General features: G+C 45.2%; 1 protein-coding gene and 1 long non-coding RNA gene across 4 annotated transcripts in view; one reads left to right on the plus strand and one right to left on the minus strand.

The window, feature by feature from the left end:
* The window catches only part of hemk1 (HemK methyltransferase family member 1), a 74,088-nt gene that overhangs the window by 38,076 nt on the left and 14,190 nt on the right, over positions 1 to 21,822 (minus strand). The gene's annotated exons all lie outside the window — the stretch shown is intronic.
* On the plus strand, positions 39 to 21,560 carry LOC116983321. The gene is made up of 3 exons (XR_004414670.1): positions 39 to 165; positions 19,684 to 19,687; positions 21,550 to 21,560. It is a non-coding gene; the product is annotated as an uncharacterized LOC116983321 (long non-coding RNA).

Genomic DNA, 21,822 nt, shown 5'->3' on the forward strand with positions numbered 1-21,822 from the left:
GATATTCCGGATTAATAAATTGAGGTTTTGTCAACTAATTACAAATCAGGCTAATTACAAATCAATAACATTAGCCAACTCCGAAACACGACGCGCTGAGCATTGGGATCAAGACATCTCGGACAACTGGCTTCAGTTCACCGCTCACATCTGGCAGTGCTCTCCGTCTGAACCAGCCACGTAACGTTTGTGAAAGTGGGGAGGCTGAGCGATGACTGATCAATGGCCTTGGGAGTACCCGGCGAGGGAGTGGAGCAACCGAGTGGGGGGAGGGTGTGGGAGGGGGGTGTGGACGCTAGGGACTTTTTGAAATTTGATGTATAATAATCATGTTATAGTGCATTGCAGAAGTATGATTTCAATGTTTTTTGTATGAAGTATTTTTAAGAGGTAACTTTTTCCACACATGGGTATATGGAACAAGCTGCCAGACTGATACATGGATAGGACAGGTTTGAAGGGATATGGACCAAAAGCAGGTAGTGTAACTGGGACATGTTGGCGGGTGTGGGCAAGTTGCACAGAAGAGCCTGTTTTCACACTGTATCACTCTATGACTACATTATACCTCCACCATGCATGAATGCTTCAAAATCAAGTGGTCGAGTTTTATTGCCATATACTCAAGCATAGAAACATAAACAATAGGTGCAGGAATAGGCCATTCGGCCCTTTTAGCCAACACTGCCATACAATATGATCGTGGCGTTTTTTCCCTATATCCCTTGATTTCGCTAGCCTCAAGAGCAAAATGTAGCTCTCACTTGAAAACATCCAGTGAATTGGCCTCCACTGCCTTCTGTCGCAGAGAATTCCACAGATTCACCACTCTCTGCGTGAAGAAAGTATGTCCTCATCTCAGTCCTAACGGACCTACCCTTGATTCTTAAACTGTGACCCCTGGTTCTGAACTCCCCCAACATCGGGAACATTTTTCCTGCAGTTGCAGTAAGTGAAAATCTAGCAGGCAAGCAGGATGCTTTCTCCAACCACCCCCATTTGAAGGCCACTATCTTCCACCGTTTCTACCCAGTGCTTGGTCCTTACTTCCAACAGCCACTGGTTGTCCTCCAGGATGCATCGAGCCGCAGCCTGATCCATGCCGGTCACCTGGGCGAATTCGGCACAGAGACTCTCACGACAGCGGCGCAACGCTTCCGATGCCTCTGAATGCGCGGGACTCTTGCACTGTGGCTGCTCCATGGCCGGAGCTGCAGCGAGCGACTCGCCAGCCCGACAAACACTCGCCAGCCCGGCAAACACTCGCCAGCCCTAGCTTCCTGCCCGCATCTGTCCCCGCCGCTGCTTCTGCTCCCATCCCTCCCTCAGCCCCGGCTCTCCAACACCCGCGGCCCATGCAGTTGATATGAGTTTTGAAATTTTCGTTGATCACAGAATTTCTCACGACAAAGCGTGAGAAATTTGTGATCAGCGTGAGAGGGTGAGAATTTGGCGAAATGCGTGAGAGTTGGCAGCCCTGCGCTGAGTTACTCCAGCACTTTGTATTTTATAACAAAAGTATGAGATGCCACATCAGGCTTAGAGGTGGGCAAATCCCAGAGTATCCCAGGCCATTATGGGAAGAGAGAGAGGAGACTTCTGAGGCTCTGACAGAAATGCTCAAAACTCCTGTAGTCAAAGACGAGGGGCCAGATGACCGGTGGGAGGCAAATGTAGCACCTTTATTCATGAAGGTAGCAGGAAAAAGCCAGGTAATTATGCATTTTTAAAACAAATTTGCATTTGGGAAAAATTAAAGACTTATCAATGGTAGTCATCATGGCTTTGCTAAGGGGACACCTTGTCCAACTGATTTGACTGAATTTTTTGAAGACATAGCACTGCCGATGAGGGTAGTGGATAGGACAGGTTTAGAGGGATATGCGCCAAGCATGAACAAGTGGGACTGGTGTAGATGGCACATCTTGGTCAGCATGGATGAGTTAGGCTGAAGGGCCTGTTTCCATGCTGTATGATTCTACGACAATGAACAGTGCAGCACAACAATAGGCCCTTCAACTCACAATGTCTACGCCGACACGGTCTATGGAATTGATTGAAAGATACAGCATGGAAACAGGCCCTTCGGCCCACACTGACACTAGATCTGTTCTCCCACTTTCACACCCATTGCCTCCACACTAGGAGTAATTCACGGAGGCCAATTAACCTAATGATGAGACTTAATAAAGTACTGGTCAGACCGCATTTGGAGTATTGGAGTCAACCTCTTCTGCACCCGTTCCAAGTTTAAGAAGATATACTGGGCATGTTTTTTTTACAGAGAGTGGTGGGTGCCTGGAATGTGCTGCCAGGGGTGGTAGTGGAGAAGGCAGAGGTGATAGTGGTGTTTAAGAGGCTTTTATATAGGCACATGAAATACAGGGGATGGAGGTAGATGGATCACGTGCAAGCACTGGAGATTAGCTTGACTTGGCATCGTGGGCTTAAGAGCCTGTTCCTGTGCTCTACTGTTCTATGGAGACACACAGAACTGCAGATGCTGGTTTAGAAAAGTGCAGGAGTAACTCAGCAGGTCATGCAGCCATCTCTGGAGAATGTGTATAGATAACGTTTTGGGTCGGGATCCTTCTTCAGACTGATTGCTCAGACAGCTGCACAATGTCATCGTCAACTAATTGACCTGAAGGTTGATGTGGGTGGAACAGTGAGTTGTATTTTGGATGGAGTGAAGAAATCTCTTGAGCCACAACTCGCTGCATGATGGATGTGTTGCCTTTGGCAACCAAGGCCTAATTTCCCATTCAACACAAGCATGAACTTCAGACTGACTGAAGCAGCAATGTGGAATATATTCAGGCACTGTAGTGACTAAGACAGCAAGAGGCAATGTAGATGCAGCTGTTTCCTGACACATCTGACACTTGCTCAACTAAAAAAAACTTTGCCTCCCTTTTGCATCGCTCTTCAGATAATTTTATCCATGTCTAAGGGCTGCTTCTAATTATCTATTGCCTTGCACTTCAGTCATCTGTTTATTCTTTCCTACTTCTCTTCAATAGAAGTGGCCTTCTAAGAAAACGAAAAAGAATGTTAAAAGCCCCTTTGTCATCCAAACCTACTAAAAGAGTAACGGAAGTTTAGATGTGGGCAAAGCAGACTGATATAGAGGGCGGCACAGTTGTGCTGTGGGTTGTGTAGTGTCTCACAGGACAGCCACCAGGGGTTGATTCTCATCTCTGCCTCTTTTTGGGTGGAGTTTCCATATTCTCCGTGAAACTGTCTGGGCTTCCTCCGGGTGCTCCAGATTTTTACTTTAGTTTAGGTTCGAGAATCAGCAGGGAAACAGGCTCTTCGGTCCACCAAGTCCGTGCCGACCAGCGATCGTCGTACACTAGCACTATCCTACACACTAGGGATATATATATATTTTAACCTTAGGCAATTAACCTGCAAACTCTGGCGCAGAGAGGCAACAACTCCACCGCTGCGCCACCATGCAGCCCCCTGCCATATGCTCGTTAAATAATTGTATCTCTCTACGAAAATAAACTAAACTTATTTGACGGGAACTGATACCATCAAGTTAAATGATTCTCCCACTGGTATTGGCTTCTCAACTAGTCTCAGTTGGTAGCTTTCTCTTCTTTGAAACAGAAGTCAGTGGGGTTGATTCCGAATATAGACTTTGGCATGTACTTCTGGCTGACACGTGGGTGCCACTCTGCCAGACCCTTGGATTGTTGCACATGTTGCAGTTCAGTTTCGCCACTTCCCCTTGCGAATGTAAAATATCCCGTGGCGTGAAGGGAATTTCCCCTGCCCTGTCCCTCGGCCCTTCTTCAGTCAGCACCACCGAAGGACAGACTTGTGTTTTTCCATGTGAGTTTGGAGATTTGCCAGCCACAACATTGATTCTCTAATTGTGAAATGCACTAATTGCATTAATATTAAACACTCTTGACTTCTGACCTGCTGAGTTACTCCAGCACATTGTGTCCTTTTGTGTACTAACTAGCATCTGAACTTCCATGTTTCCAGAAAAAGTTAATTGGTCATTTTCACGTTGCCATTTACAAGATCATGCGATGGGCAGTTTAGCTTCTGCAATCCCTACATTTTGCAGCAGCTACTCTTAAAAGTGAGCACTTAGTTGACTTATTTTCATCTTTGGCCTTTGTTCAACTATCTGCCTCTCAAAAACCCCTCCCGTCTGTGTTCACCCACAACCTGCCATTCTTTGCCCCTCTTCCCCCCCCCCCCCCTTCCCTTACAATTAGTCCAAAGAAGAGTCCTGACCCGAAACATCATCTATTCATGTTCTCCAAGGATGCTGCCTGACCCGCTGTGTTACTGCAGCACTCTGTGAAACGTCACCTATCCATGTCCTCCAGGGATGCTGCCAGATCCCCGCTGAGTTACTCAAGTGCTTTGTGTCTCTTTTGCACTTATTTGAATTAAAGCATTTGAGGATAAAGTGGGATCTGGTCTCGACCCCAATAGTCACCCATTCCTTCTCTCCAGTGATGCTGCCTGTCCCGCTGAATCACTCCAACAGTTTGTGCTTATCTTTGGGATCTATTATACAGTGCTCTCCATAATGTTTGGGACTAAGACCCATAATTTATTTATTTGCCTCTGTACCACAATTTGAGCTTTGTAATAGAAAAAAATCACATGTGGTTACAGTGCACCTTGTCAGATTTTAACAAAGGCCATTTTTATACATTTTGATTTCACCATGTATAAATTACCGCAGTGTTTATACATAGTCCCCCCATTTCAGGGCATCATAATGTTTGGGACACAGCAAAGTCATGTAAATGAAAGTAGTCATGTTTAGTATTTTGTTGCATATCCTTTGCATGCAATGACTGCTTGAAGTCTGTGATTCATGGACATCACCAGTTGCTGGGTGTCTTCTCTGGTGATGCTTTGCCAGGCCTGTATTGCAGCCATCTTTAGCTTATGCTTGTTTTGGGGGCTAGTCCCCTTCAGTTTTCTCTACAGCATATAAAAGGCGTGCTCAATTGGGTTCAGATCGGGTGATTGACTTGGCCACTCAAGAATTCACTATTTTTTAGCTTTGAAAAACTCCTTTGTTGCTTTAGCAGTATGTTTGGGATCATTGTCTTGCTGTAGAATGAACCGCCGGCCAATGAGTTTTGAGGCATTTGTTTGAACTTGAGCATAGGATGTGTCTATAGACTTCAGAATTCATTATGCTAACACTATCAGCAGTTGTATCATCAATGAAGATAAATTAGACCTTCAGCAGCCATACATGCCCAGGCCATAACACCCCCACCACTATGTTTCACAGATGAGGTGGTATGCTTTGGATCTTGGGCAGTTCCTTCTCTCCTCCATACTTTGCTCTTGCCATCACTCTGATATAAGTTATTCTTCATCTCATCTGTCCACAAGACCTTTTTTCCAGAATTGTGGTTGCTCTTTTAAGTACTTCCTGGCAAACTGTAACCTGGCCATCCTATTTTTGCGGCTAACCAGTGGTTTGCATCTTGCAGTGTAGCCTCTGTATTTCTGTTCATGACGTCCTCTGTGGACAGTGGTCATTGACTATTCCACACCTGAAGAGTGTTGCTGATCTGTCGAATAGGTGTTTGGGAATTTTTCTTCATTATAGAGAGAATTCTTCTGTCATCAACTGTGGAGGTCTTCCTTGGCCTGCCAGTCCCTTTGCGATTAGTAAGCTCACCAATGCTCTCTTTCTTCTTAATGATATTCCAAACAGTTGATTTTGGTAAGCCTGTTTGGCTGATGTCTCTAACATTTTATTCTTGTTTCTAAGTTTCACATTGGCTTTTTTGATTTGATTTTTTGATTTTCATTAGCACAACTTTGGTCCTCACGTTGATCAACAGCAATAAAAGGTGATGGAAAGACTGGAGGAAAGACTAGGTGCTGAGAGCTCTCGTATACCTGCATTTATGAGGCATTTAAACACACCTGAGCAATTACAAACGCCTGTGAAGCCATATGCCCCAAACATTATGGTGCCCTGAAACGGGGGGACTATGAAAAAACACAGCTGTAATTTCTACATGGTGAAACCAAAAGGTATAAAAATGGCCTTTAATAAGATCTGACAATGCACTTTAACCAGATGTGATTTTTTTCTATTACAAATTTCGGGTCGAGTCTGAAGAAGGGTCTGAAGAGGGATCTTGACCCGAAACGTTGCCTATTCCTTCGCTCCATAGATGCTGCCTCATCCGCTGAGTTTCTCCAGCATTTTTGTCTACCTTCCATGTTTTTTCATGATTCTATCATGTTCTTGAGTGATACAAGAATGATCCCAGAAATGTGTGGTTTACATATGAGGAGTGTTTGACGGCCCTGGGCCATCGCTGGAATTTAGAAGGATGAAGGCAGACCTCTGAACTTTACATCATAGTGAAACACCTGGATAGAGTGGATGTGGAGAGGATGTTTCCACTAGTGGAAGAGTCTAGGACCAGAGGCTACAGCTTCACAATAAAAGGACGTATCTTTAGAAAGGAGAGGAGGATGATTTTTTTTTTTTTAAAGGGTGGTGAATCTGTGAAATTCATTGCCAAAGAAGACTGTGGAGGCCAATGGGTATTTTTAAAGTGGAGATCGACAGATTCTTGATTAGTAAGGGTGTCAGGGGTTACAGGGAAAAGGCAGGAGAATGGGGTTGAGAGGGAAAGATAGATCAGCCGTAATTGAATTGTGGAGTAGACTTGATGGGCTGATGGCCTAATTCTGCTCCTATGACTTATGAAGTTGAACTGACCTGTACAACCCTGATCCCAGCTCAGCAAGGGAACACTACAGCCAACTCCTTGTACTTCAACGGACTTGTTTTCTAACTGTGTGTTTTTGCATCAATGTCTTGTTTTTTTGTACACTTTTTTTCTTCTTTAACCTGTCTGGTAGAACCAATGTGCAATTTATGAATAAGTTATGTTTTTGCGTTTTGTCTATGTTCCTGCAAACAAGATTTTGATTGTAGAAACAAAAAACTGCAGATAGATGTTGGTTTTCACAAAATGACACAGAGTGCTGGAGTGACTCAGGCAGGCAGCATATCTGGAGCGCAAATCTGTCGTGCTGCTGCAAGCAAGATTTTGTTTTTCCTTTTCGTGAAGTATGATTTAACTCTCTTGACGTGGTCATCTTTCGTGCCAGGGCCCTTCTTCAGATTAGTTTTTGTTGTACCTGTTTTCACCATTCTGGTGCATGTGACAATAACCTCGACAGGACTTAACTTGCTCATGTTTGTTTTCCAAGATTAATATCTATGGATCACAACTTTCAGTTAATGGTGAAATTAGTCCTAGGCAAGTGTTGCATGAGGAAAACGGCTCGTATAATTTGTGTTCACTGATCACAAAAATGATAAGCAACATTGCTGCATTTAACATGAACGAGATTTCCTCGTAATGCTCAACGATAACAAAGTGCCCCCAGAGAAATTAAGCTTGCGTGTACTTCCTAGTAGATGTGGCGAGGGCACGTTCCTAGAATCTAAGAGAGCATGCAGTTCGGAGAGGAAGCATGTGCACCACAGACCCAACCTGCTCAAGAGCGCTCGCTTCGGTCCTGGCCACTATCCAGATCTTCTGCTGCATGGTTAACATTAACTCTTGCATTTCCTGCCTTTTCTCCCTATCAAATTGTCATTTCTGTTCCAGATATTTTTCCTTTTTTAGTTCAGTTTAGTTTAGTTTAGAGACACAGCGTGGAAACAGGCCCTTCGGCCCACCGAGTCCACACCGATCAGCGATCCCCACACACTAACACTATCCTACACGCACTTGGGAGAATTTACAATTTTAGCAAGCCAATTAGCCGACAAACCTGCACGTCTTTGGAGTGTGGAAGGAAACCAGAGCACCTGGAGGAAACCCACTCAAGTCTCAGGGACAACGTACAAACTCTGTCAGGATTGAACCCGGGTCTCTGCTGCATTAAGGCAGCAGAGCCACGGCCACGGTGGCGCAGAGGTAGAGTCGCTGCCTTACAGCGCTTGCAGCACTGGAGACACAGGTTCGATCCCGACTAAGGGTGCTGTCTGTTAGGAGTTTGTATAGAGGGAGTTAGGAGTTTGCCATAGAGGGAGTACAGAGAAGGTTCACCAGACTGATTCCTGGGATGTCAGGACTTTCATATGAAGAAAGACTGGATAGACTCGGTTTGTACTCGCTAGAATTTAGAAGATTGAGGGGGGATCTTATAGAAACTTACAACATTCTTAAGGGGTTGGACAGGCTAGATACAGGAAGATTGTTCCCGATGTTGGGGAAGTCCAGAACAAGGGGTCACAGTTTAAGGATAAGGGGGAAATCTTTTAGGACCGAGATGAGGAAAACTTTTTTCACACAGAGAGTGGTGAATCTCTGGAATTCTCTGCCGCAGAAGGTAGTTGAGGCCAGTTCATTGGCTATATTTAAGAGGGAGTTAGATGTGGCCCTTGTGGCTAAAGGGATCAGGGGGTATGGAGAGAAGGCAGGTACAGGATACTGAGTTGGATGATCAGCCATGATCATATTGAATGGCCGTGCAGGCTCGAAGGGCTGAATGGCCTACTCCTGCACCTATTTTCTATGTTTCTATGTATGTTCTCCCCGTGACCGCTTGGGCTTTATCCGATATCTTCGGTTTCCTCCCTCACTCCAAAGACGTACAGGTTTGTAGGTTAATTGGCTAGGTGTATGTGTAAATTGTCCCTAATGTGTGTAGGATAGTGTTAATGTGCGGGGAACGCTGGTCGGTGCGGACTCAATAGGCTGAACGGCCTGTTTCCGCGCTGTATCTCTAAACTAAATTAAACTACTCTACTGCTGCACCACCCTATCGGCGACTATTAATATCAAAATAGGTGCCTTGAATATCTTGAATAATGTATGGTGAGCATTTGACGGCTCTGGGCCTGTACTGGCTGGTGTTCAGAAGGATGAGGGGGAATCCTCATTGAAACTTACCGAATAGTAAAAGGTCTGGATAGAGTGGATGTGGAGAGGATGTTTCCACTAGTGGGAGAGTCTAGGACCAGAGGGCACAGTCTCAAAATAAAAGGAGGTACCTTTAGATAGGAGATGAGGAGGAACTTCTTTAGTCAGAGGGTGGTGAATCTGAGGAATTCATCGCCACAGATGGCGGTGGAGGCCAATGGGTATTTTTACTGTATTTGAGAGCTGCGGCGGCGCACTGCTGCGACCCGACTCCGGTGGATGGTGACACCGGGAGCCCGCGGGTCCCTGCTGGGAGACTGCTTTGCGGGACACCGGCAACGGCGACTTCTCCCGCTCGAATTGCGGGCTTCAGAGTGACCTGGAGCGGGGCCTTACAACGCCCGGCGCGGCTTTAAATTGCCGCGGACTTGCTAGCGCCCGCCGGGGGCTCCAACATCAAGACCCGGGGCAGGGCCTTACATCGCCCGGCGTGGCTTTGAGTGGCCGCGGACTTGCTAGCGCCCGCCGGGGCCTTTGACCTCGACTTCGGGAGAGGAATGGAGAGCAGGGGAGAGATAAGACTTTGCCTTCCATCACAGTGAGGAGGAGACTCACTGTGATGGATGTTTGTGTGAATTGTGTTGGTGTGTGTCTTGGTTCTTTTCTTGTATGGCTGCAGAAACCAAATTTCGTTTGAACCTCATGTGAGGTTCAAATGACAAATAAAAGGTATTGTATTATATTGTATTAAAGCGGAGATTGATAGGTTCATAGTTAGTAAGAGTTTCAAATGTTATGGGAAGAAGACAGGAGAATGGGGATGAGAGGGAAAGATAGATCAGCCATGATTACATGGCAGAGTAGATTTGATGGGCCAAATGGCCTAATTCTGCTCCTATGATTTATGAACCTCAAACTACAGGCGGCCTGTTGATCTGCTAGGAACTCGGATTCACACAGAAAACACTGAGACCATTGTTCCTCTTGAGTGAGCTCTTTGGCAGGACTGTTCATAAAGAGTACAGAAAAAGTCAGTAGGTCAGACAGCTTATTTAAAAAAATATATACAGCAAGGAAACAGGCCTTCACTCTACACAGAGAGCTCCCGAGGTCAGGTTCAATAGACAATAGACAATAGGTGCAGGAGTAGGCCATTCGGCCCTTCGATCCAGCACCGCCATTCAATGTGATCATGGCTGATCATCCCCAATCAGTACCCCGATCTTTCCTTCTCCCCATGTCCGCTATTTTTAAGAGCCCTATTTAGCTCTCTCTTGAAAGCATCCAGAGAACCTGCCTCCACCACCCTCTGAGGCAGAGAATTCCACACACAGTTCGAATGCGGATCTCTGGCACTGTGCCGCCCATAGGACAAAAACCTATTGCGGACTTATTCCAATAAAGTTGTGGCACAAACACTGCAGATGCAGAAATTCTGACACAAAACACTCAGCAGGTCAAGCAGCATCTGTGGCGAGTGAAGGACAGTCAGTCTTTCAGATTAAGAAACTTTCACACTCCAGTACTTTGCTCAAATGCCATTCTGCACCCAAAGCCCGAGACTCTCCAAATTGAACCAAGGTGCAGAAAGTATCTAAATCCAAAAGGTCACAAAGTGCTGGAGTAACTCAACAGGTCAGGCAACATCTCTGGAGAACATGGATATGCAACGTTTCGGATCGGGACCCTTCTTCAGACCCTTCTTCAGACCCTTCCATCCTTTTTCTCCAGAGATGCTGCCTGACCCGCTGAGTTACCTCAGTACTTTGAGTCCTTTTCTGTAAACCAGCATCTGCAGTTCCTTGTTTCTACAAAGCTAAACCCAGTGTTTAATGCTACACCCACCCGATTGGAGTGGGTCACCGCACACCAGACAAACGCAACAATGCTCTCGCTTCTGCTTACAGAAACACTGAATCTGTGTGATTCATCGCCACAGGCAGCTGTGGGAGGCCGTCATATGGGATTTTTAACGGGGGATATTGACAGATTCTTGATTAGTATGGGTGTCAAGGGTTATGGGGAGTAGGTAGGAGAATAGGGTTGCGAGGGAAAGATAGATCAGCCACGATTGAATGGCAGAGAAGACTCGATGGGCTGAATGACCTACTTCGACTCCTATGATTTCTGAACAATGGCTAAGAGGCTTGTTAAATGCCAGCCATTGTCTATTGTACAATTCTGGCTACTCTTGACTTCACTAGTTATTTAAGTCGTTTCTTTAAACTCCTTTCCATTTTATTTGCTGAACCTGTAGTCCCTTGTGCGTGATTAATATTCCCATAGCTATAATCCTTTCCTAGAACCGCTAGGAATTAATTTCCCCTTCTTAATTCCTGGATTTCAAAGGCCAGCTGTATCTACAACACCAGCTTAGATCAGATAACAGTCTTCCAATTAGCTTAGTGATGCAGCGCAGAATCAGGCCATTCAGCGATGCGGACCAGCGATCCCCTTACAATAGCACTGTACTAAAAAACTCGGGGACAATTTACAATCTTTACCAAAGCCAGTTAACCTACAAACCTGTACGTCTTTGGAATGTGGGAGGGAACCGGAGCACCCCGGGAAAAGCCCACGCGGTCACGGGGAGAACGTACAAACCCCGTACAGGCAGCACCCGTAGTCAGAATCGAACCCGGCTCTCTGGTGCTGTCAGGCAGCAACTCTGCCACTGTGCCGCCCATTGATACTGAGATAACGACTGCTTTAGATATATCCGTTACCGAAGGAACCATTTTGTGTGTGAGAATTTTTGGAGAAAAATGTTCTTTGTGAATTTTATTCAAGCCTCCACTTCTCTGCTGTGAAAAACATAAGACAAAAAATAAAACGCACAGGAAATAAAACTATGCTGTCAGCAGAACAGTAGAAGCAGTGTGGGCAGATGTTCACACCCTTGATCCTACTCAGCATTGGAGATACATGTCACCACTGGTCGCCTGCTGCATGCAGTATAAATAGAACATTTCACGGATGGCTTGCAATTAAGCATTCATTCAGCAGCTAATGACTGTGCAAAAATTATCAACAGGCCCCTCTGCATTTTGTGCTGAAGCAGAATCTTATCTTTACTGGAATCAAGAGTATTTTAAAGGAGTGTTTCGAATGTAGAAAAGAGGAACTGCAGATGCTGGTTTACACAAAAGGACACAATGTGCCGAAATAACTCAGCGGGTCAGGCAGCATCTCAGGAGAACATGGATAGGTGATGTTTCAGGTTGGAACCCTTCTCCTGACCCGAAATGTCACCTATCAATGCCCTCCAGAGATGCTGCCTGGCCCACTGAGTGACTCCAGCACTTTGTGTCATTAAAGAAGAGTGCATTGCCTCTTTCACATTTACTTTCCTGCCCCATGTTCTCCAATGGATTTTTATCCACATTTTGATTTGGTTCCCTCTGGTTCTAAAACCTTTTGTCAATGGCAAAAATGGGGGTGGCACGGTGGTGCAGCGGTAGAGTTGCTGCCTTACAGTGCCAGACCCAGGTTCGATCCTGACTACAGGTGCTGCCTGTATGGAGTTTGTACGATCTCTCCGTGACCGCGTGGGTTTTTCTCCGGTTGCTCCGGTTTCCTCCCACACTCAAAAGACGTACCCGTTTGTAGGTTAATTGGCTTTGGTAAAATTGTCCATGTGTGTAGCACCCCATTCTCCTGCCTTCTCCCCATAACCCGTACTAATCAAGAATCTGTCAATATCCCAACTGGTTGGCGCAGACTCGGCGAGCTTCAGGGCCCGTTTCTGTGCTGCATCTCTAATCCAAACTAAACTTCTTTCTATACAACCAATCTAAACCCATACCAACGCTTAAAATGTGGATTATAAATATGTTGGACACAGCACATCTTGAAGAAATGCGAATCCGCCTAATAGATAAACCAGACCAATTCTTAACCAGTTGGTCTCCATTTATTGACTTCTTGGATGCATGTGGTGCAACAGAATCGTAAAATCTAACTGTTTCAGTTCTGGGTGAAAGTTGGCCAAGAATACAAATACTCATCTCCTATCTCCTATTTGCTACTCTCTCTCTCTCTTACTTTTTTCTTTTTTACTTTTCTTCCTCACTCTCTCTTTATACACGCTACATGTTTTTCTACTCTCTATTATTTAGTCTCTTTTTCTCTCTCTCATTTCTTTAAAAAAAAAAAAAAAGAAGTTGTACATAGAATGTAACATGCCAACATATATTTGGCACCTGAAAAAAAGGTGCCATTGTATTGTACTTACTTCTAATAAATAAACAAACAAAAAACACACAATCTAAACCCATCACGATCTTGTACACTTCTGAGACACTGGATCCACCAATGTGTTTGACTCTTGACCAATTAGGCAAGAGTGATATAGAATGTAAAAATCTTCAAAGTAATTCAATCTATGTAGGTCGGCACAGTGGTGCAGCCGGCATTAGGAGCAACGCTGCAGGAAGAATTAATCTGAACAGACTGTTCTCCATGGTTAACATCAGATTGTGAATGGAAACTGTAAGAAAAACCCCCAAACACAGTGTGAAGCAGAAGGCGAAAGTGACTGGAATTTTTTTAATCAGGCTTTCGGTTTCAGTGAAACTCATACAAATAATACAGACTTCCAACATCAATGGAAAGTGGAGGTGGTAGGACAGGCAAGACAAAGGTTGCGTTCTGATTGAATGCCTCAACTGTGACATTATAGTAGCAATGTTACAAAATTTTGAGATTTTAAAAATCAAGTCTGTAATTTATCCCATCAGATAAAGCATAAAAATAAGTTTAATTTGACACCTAATTCACTTTCATATCTCAAGTATTTAAAAAGTTATGGCCATTTTCATACTCGGAAATGAGCATCTTGTTCCCTATTGATTTTCTATGGACATAACAAAAAAGTTGTGACCGTGAACAGTCAAAAGCCCATAACTTTCTTAAAAATTAAGAGAACTGAATGAAATTTTCAGTTATCATAGATTGAAGCATTCTGAAACAAATATAAAATAATCTTACTTGGATGACCTGAAATTAAAGCATATAATTAGTTAGTTACCTAATTGTAGCTAATTTCAGACTTCAATTACTAGATCTAAACATCTATCCATTTCTTAATAAATGATTAACATTTTTAAATAGCCTAAATGTCCAAATAATATTCACAAATAATTCACAATAAAACATGATTTTAAAATCTCATTTACATTAATTTATAGGCCAAATGGAAGGAATTCAGTGTTCAATTGCTGTAAATAAATGCCCATTTAAATCAGCTTTCCAGTGGGTCCCTGTGGAACGCGCTGGTTTAGAACGTTCACATTGCGGTAGATTTGTGCCCCAAATGCCCAGAAAAATACTGCGCGATATAATGGGCCCAAAATGAGCTACTCGCAATATTAAACTTTGTATAAAGGGATCTTTAGAAGCCCTTTTTAATGTAAAAATATACAACCTACCTTCTGTGGTTTGCTTTATGAGACCCTGCGGTTGCTGGTGTTCGCGGGTTTAGAGATTGATTTTTAAACTACTATAACTATTATTCAAGGCCTTTAAACCTAATAATAGCTTTTGCGACGGGGTCTTCCAGCGATTTTTCGTTAATAATTAACTAGGCTGAACATCTTCGATTTGAACAGCCTAGAGAAAATCGCGTTTTAAACCCGCCCCCTCTAAACGGCGCCAAAATCGCGCACACCCGCAGCGGCAGATTTTCAAAGACGCTTCAGGTAGGCTTTGCAACATACCTAATTATAGTGCCTTTTTCTCCAGAGATGCTGCCTGACCCACTGAATTGCTCCAGCAGTTAGTGTCTATCTTCGTGACATTTTAGTTGTTTGGCATCTGGGCTAAAATTCCTGCTAAGATGCTTTTCAAATCTCACCTCAGCAACAGAATTATTTTTAATTACATAAATCCAGCACAGTGCTGCAGCCGATAGAGCCGCAGCCTCACAGCCCAAGAGACCCGGGGTTCTATACTGACCTGCGATGCTGTCAGTGTGGAGTTTGCACGTTCACCCTGTGATTGGACAGTTTGCAGTTTAATCGGCCTCTGTAAATTGCCACTGATGTGTAGATGAGGATTAGAATCTGGGGGGAGTTGATGGGAATGTGGGATTAATGTTAGATTCGTGTAAATGGGTAGTTGAGGGTTGGCATAGACTTGATGGGTCAAAGGGATTGTTTCTATGCCTCTCTTTAGGGCAGCACAGTGCCACCATGCAGTAGAAGAGGGCAGACTGTACTGCATTCTGAGAAAAGTGATGTATGTATACAAGAACATGCATCAGGATCTTGTCTTCAGGACAATAGACTTCGGAAACTTTACGAGGATGTTGCCAGGACTAGAGGGTCTGAGCTATAAGGAGAGGTTGAGTAGGCTGGGACTCTATTCCTTGGAGCGTAGGAGGATGAGGGGTGGCGTATAAAATCATGAGAGGAATATATCGGGTAGATGCATAGAGTCTCTTGCCCAGAGTAGGTGAATCGAAGACCAGAGGACAAAGGTTTATGGTGAAGGGGAAAAGATTTAATAGGAATCTGAGGGGTAACATTTTCACACAAAGGGTGGTGGGTGTATGGAACAAGCTGCCAGATGAGGTATTTGAGGCTGGGACTATCCCAACGTTTAAGAAACAGTTGGACAGGTACATGGATATGACAGGTTTGGAGGGATATGGGCCAAATGCTGGAAGGTGGGACTAGTGTAGCTGGGACATGTTGGCTGGTGTGGGCAAGTTGGGCTGAAGGGCCTGTTTCCACACTGTTATCAATCTATGACTCTAAACTGCAGAGGCATCTTAGCCAGAGCTTCACTGGGCAAAGCTGACCCTCTATAAACTCTTCTTATGACACTTAAGAGGCAATGGATGCTGGACCTGGGAGCATCAGAGCCAAAGCCAAGCATTCTACGGTGCGTCTGTAGTGGTTTGTATGATGTACAGTGGCGGTGCCTAACGGCAGCGGCTCAACTACAGTCGTCTGTCTTTTTTTATTTTTGTCTTATTTTTGTCTTGTTAAATGTATGTCTTGAGTTAGTTTTTATTATTTTTTTTAGCTGTGTATATGTGGTGGGTGGTGGGGGGGCTGTGGGGGAAACCATTTTAAATCTCTTCCCTGTGCGGAGACCCGACTATTCCCTGTCGGGTCTCGGATGTCGTTGGGCCTAACATCGTGGAGCCGGCGGCGACCTCCGGCCGGGACTAACCTGAGGGCTCCAGTTGCAGAGCCTGCGGAACTGACATCGCGGAGCTGGCCAACTTCGGAGCGGGAAGAGCTGTGGTGGCGCGCGGCTGCGACCCGACTTTGGAGTTCGGAGGCTCCGGCCGCAGACCCGGTGGACGGGAACATCGGGAGCTCGCAGGTCCCTGGTGGGAGACCGTTTTTCCGAGCTCCGCAACGGCGACTTCCCCCGCTGGAATCGCGGGTTTAAGGGCATGGAGCCGGGGCCTAACATCGCCCGGCGGGGGCTTTAACATCGGAGCCCCAGTTCGCCTCGACACTGCAGTTGGACTGCTGGACCACGGGAGAAGGAACAAAGGGAAGAGATAAAGACTTTGCCTTCCATCACAGTGAGGAGATGTTGGAGACTCACTGTGATGGATGTTAATGTAAACTGTGTTAAGTGTGGGTCTTGGATTGTTTTGTAATGTAAAAAACTGTAGAAATTATATTTCGTTCAAACCTAGGTTTGAATGACAATAAATTGCATTCTATTCTATTCTATGTCACTGGAGACATGCCGAATTTCCTGAGGAAGTAGAGACGTTGTGCCTGTTTGGCTGTTGCCTCAATGTGGTTAGTCCACGAGAGGTCTTTGGCAACATTTATGCAAAGAGGTAGTGAAGGGGGGAAGTTTTTTATATCCTCAAAAATCTGAGATATTAGTTTTGTTTAACGACAAGGCGATGGAAACAGGTCCTTCGGCCCATCAAGTCCACGCTGACCATCCATTACCCATTCACACTAAGGGCTAATGAACCTACAAACCCGCACAACTTTGGGATATGGGAGGAAATCGGAGCACCCGGAGAAAACCCACGCGGTCACAGGGAGAGCGTGCAATCACAGTACAGACAGCACCTGAGGTTAGGATCGAACCCGGGCCATTGGCGTCATGAGGCAGCGGCTCTACGAGCTGCCCTATTTTTTCTATGAAAGTTTAAATCCAGACTAACCACTGGGTTAATGGAGGCGATAGTTTATGAATGACAGGGAATTGGAATTCACAATAAAGTTCAAAATTGAACGGTATAACTCTTTGCGATCCTGGCATCTACACATGTTGTATTGTACAATCTTACAAAACCCAGTTTCTAGGTAGCTATTTCTCCTTCTAAGGTCAACGTAAATGCCCAGAGTGTAGTTGGTCTGCCAACATTTTGCCCATTAAGTTAACTAACTACTAACCCGCTGTAATTATTTTCCTCAAGATTACAGCATCCACAGTCTCTTGTGTCTCCTTCTGACTATATAGTGTTGCAATTCTTCAATTCTTCAATACAATTCACACGCCATGAAGAATACTGTTGAGGTGCAATGCGGGGAATGTGACAGACTAACTGCCTAGATTAGGCTCCCATAAAACACTGTTGAAAGGAACTGCAGATGCGAACATATACTAATGGTAGATACAAAGTGCTGGAGTAACTTAGGGGGGCTAGGCAGCATCTCTGGAGAAAAAGGATGGGTGACGTTTCGGGTCGGAATCCTTCCTCAGTCTGAAGACTTTCAGCCTAAAGTAGCAAAACGTCACCCATCCTTTTTCTCCAGAGGTGCTGCCTAACCCGCTGAGTTACTCCAGCATTTTGTGTATATCCCCCATAAAACACTTTCTTCTTCCGAAATTCTAGTTTTGCTTAAGGGATAAATGTTAACCAAGTCCAATGTTTGTTTCACTGATCTTCTTTGAAATTGTGCTGTGGGATATTAAATTACAAATGATGATTTTTATGCTTAATAGAACACAGGGCAGTACAGCAGAGTAACAGGCCTTTCGGCCACAATGTCTGTGCCAAATGTGGGGCCAAATCAAACTAATCCCCTCTGGCTGCTTGTGTTCCATTTTCCTCCATGTTCATGTGTCTGTCAGATTCGTGCTTAAATGCCACTATTGTATCTGCCTCCAGCACCATCCCTGGCAGTGTGTTCCAGTCACATATCTCTCTCTCTCTCTCTCTCTCTCTCTCTCTCTCTCTCTCTCTCTCTCTCTCTCTCTCTCTCTGTGAAAAATCTTGCCTTGCACATCTCCTTTAAACTTTGCTCCATTCAGCTTATGTGGGAGGAGTGTGGGAGGAAACCAGAGCACCCGGAGAAAACCCACGCAGTCGCAGTGAGAACGTACAAACTCCATACAGACAGCACCCATAGTCAGGATGGAACCTGCGTCACCGGCGTTGTCAGGCAGCACCTCTACCGCTGTGCCGCCGTGCTGCCCGAAACACAGCACAGGAACGGGTCGTTTGGGCCACAATATCAATGCCGAGCACGAGTTAAACTAATCTCCTCTGTCTGCACATGATCCGTATCCCTCCGTTACCTGCATATCCAAAAACCTTTTAAAAATCACTATCGTATCTGCCTCCACCACCACGCCTGGCAGCGTGTTCCAGGCACCCACCACCCACTGTGCAAAACAAAATTGTCCTGCACATCTCCTTCAAACTTTGCCTCTCTCACCTTAACCCTGTGCCCTCCTTAAGATTTGACATGTCCATAATCTTAAGAAATTTTTTGAAAAATATGTAATTGGCTTTAAAATGATCTGAGATACCACCGACATGGAAAATTAGTTTTAAATGTAGAAAGCTATCCAGAACATCCAGAGATGTCACTTAAATCAATGTTACATTTGTAGCAAACAAATAAAAATAAAGCAGTAAACATTTCACAAAACTCTCAAAGATTTCCTAAAAAACTGTCAGAATAGTGTGTGTTCATGTACAAAACTGAATACATGCTTATGTAAATTGAGCGGAAACAAACAAATTGTAATAAAAAGGAACTGCAGATGCTGGTTTATACCAACAGTTGACACAGAGTGCTGGAGTAATTCAGCAGGTCAGGCAGCATCTCTGGAGAAAATGAATAGGTGACGTTTTGGGTCGGGACCCTTCTTCAGACTAGTTTTATCGTTGTAAATGTACCAATTCCACCATCTGCTGGCGACTTAGAGTAGTGCAGGACATTGCCAAAGGGAAAATTAAATAATGCTAAGTTGCACAACACAGGGAAGAAACAAGAAACTGCCGGTTTACACAAAATGATGCAAAGTGTTGGAGTAGCTCAGCGGGTCAAGTGGCATCTCTGGAGAACATGAATAGGAGATGTTTTGGTAAATGTCATCTATCCATGTTCAGGCTGAAAGTCATGGGAAAGGGAAACGAGATACAGATGATGATGTAAAGCAAGGGTTCCCAACCTGGGGTTAATTTACCCTTCCCAGGGGGTACATTTATTGATTCTGGATTTGTACATATGTTTTCTCATTGACTGACTGTGTTTGGTTCTGGTATACCGGTATCTGTTCATCATTAGTTGTTCATAAATAAGTGAAATAACATTGTTATGTGCTATTAAAGTTGCCAGGGGTAAACGGGACGAAAAAGGTTGGGAACCCCTGATGTAAAGATAAAGAACGATGAATGAAAGATATGTAACAAAGTGATGATAATAAAGGAAACAGGCCATTGTTAGCTGTTTCCTTTACCAGTGTTACTTTTTTACATATCATTCATTCATTGTTCTTTATCATTATACATCATCGTCTATATCTCTCGTTTCCCTTTCCAATGACTTTCAGTCTGAAGCAGGGTTCCGACCTGAAACGTCACCCATTCCTTCTCTCCAGAGATGCTGCCTGAGTTACTCCAGCATTTTGTGTCTATCTTCGGTTTAAACCAGCATCTGCAGTTCCTTCCGACACATCCATCCATGTATTCCTTTTGCCAGTGTTTTATGCGATAAATGTACCAATTGACCAACTGCTGGACACCGAGGGTAGTGCAGAACATTGCTGAAAGGGATAATTAAATGGTAGGTACACAAAATTGCTGGGGAAACTCAGCGGGTGCAGCAGCATCTATGGAGCGAAGGAAATAGGCGACGTTTCGGGCCGAAACCCTTCTTCAGACTGATGGGGGGTGGGAAAAGAAAGAAGGAAAAAGGGAGGAGGAGGAGCCCGAGGGCGGGCGGATGGGAGGGTGGGAGGAGACAGCTAGAGGGTGAAGGAAGGGGAGGAGACAGCACAGGCTAGCCAAATTGGGGGAATTCAATGTTGATGCCATAAGGACGCAAGGACCCCAGACGGAATATGAGGTGCTGTTCCTCCAATTTCCGCTGTTGCTTACTCTGGCAATGGAGGAGACCCAGGACAGAGAGGTCGGATTGGGAATGGGAGGGGGAGTTGAAGTGCTGAGCCACCGGGAGGTCAGGTAGGTTATTGCGGACTGAGCGGAGGTGTTCGGCGAAACGGTCGCCCAACCTACGCTTGGTCTCGCCGATGTAAATCAGCTGGCATCTAGAGCAGCGGATGCAGTAGATGAGGTTGGAGGAGATACAGGTGAACCTTTGTCGCACCTGGAACGACTGCTGGCTGGAACGACTGCTGGGACCTTGAATGGAGTCGAGGGGGGAGGTGAAGGGACAGGTGTTGCATTTCTTGCGGTTGCAACGGAAAGTGCCCGGGGAGGGGGTGGTGCGGGAGGGAAGGGAAGAATTGACGAGGGAGTTACGGAGGGAGCGGTCTTTGCGGAAGGCAGACATAGGGGGAGATGGGAAGATGTGGCGAGTGGTGGGGTCACGTTGGAGGTGGCGGAAATGGCGGAGGATTATGTGTTGTAATTAAATGGTGCCTGGTTGCACAAAAGAGTTATTTGGACACTGTACTTTCAACCAATTACCCAAGTGTGGGGATAGTATGAGAAATTTAAGCCATCTCAGTTTAACATGTAGTATCCATCACTGACAATGTACATTGGCAAGACAAAACCAATGTAGACTCAGCTGAACATTATGCCCCTGTCCCACTTAGGAAACCTGAACGGAAACCTCTGGAGACTTTATGCCCCACCCAAGGTTTCATTGCGGTTCCCGGAGGTTTTTGTCAGTCTCCCTACCTGCTTCCACTACCTGCAATCTCCGGCAACCACCTGCAACCTGTGGGAACCGCACGGAAACCTTGGGTGGGGCGCAAAGTCTCCAGAGGTTTCCGTTCAGGTTTCCTAAGTGGGACAGGGGCATACTCTCGATCCACCATAAGGCCTACTGGATTTCCCGGTTACTCACCACTTTAACTCCCCTTCCCGTTCCCACACTGACCTTTCTGTCCTGGGGCTCCTCCATTGCCAGAGTGAGGCCACATGCAAATTGGACAAACTGCAGATCATATTTCACTTGGGTATCTTACAGCCCAGCGGTATGAACGTTGAATTCTCCAATTTCAGGTACATTCTACAAACACCGTCCCCCTCCCTACATCCTCCACTAAAGCTCCATGAACCAGTTCCAGACAGATGCAACGATGTATCTGTCCTGGGCTCACACCATCTCTCGCCAACAATCGGCCTATCAGGCAATCTACTTGCTTGTGGTCATATGATGCCGGCCCTGATTTGCCCTGTTTTTTTTTCTTGCTTCCAGTTCAGTGGTAGAGTTGCTGCCTTACAACACCAGAGACCTGGGTTCGATCCTGACTACGGGTGCTGTCCGTAGGGATTTTGTACTTTCTCCCCGTGAACTGTGTGTGTTTTCTCCAGGAAGCTCCGGTTTCCTCCCGCACTCCAAAGACGTACAGGTTTGTAGGCTAATTGGCTTGGAATAAATGTAAAATGTCCCCAGTGTATGTAGGATAGTGTTAGTGTGCGGTGATTGCTGGTTGGTGCAGACTATGTTGGCTGAAGGGTCTGTTTCTGTATTGTATCTCTAAACTAAACTAAACAAAACCTTAT

Source organism: Amblyraja radiata, chromosome 18 (genome assembly GCF_010909765.2).
Source record: "Amblyraja radiata isolate CabotCenter1 chromosome 18, sAmbRad1.1.pri, whole genome shotgun sequence".
In the NCBI taxonomy this organism is placed as follows: Eukaryota; Metazoa; Chordata; class Chondrichthyes; order Rajiformes; family Rajidae; genus Amblyraja; species Amblyraja radiata.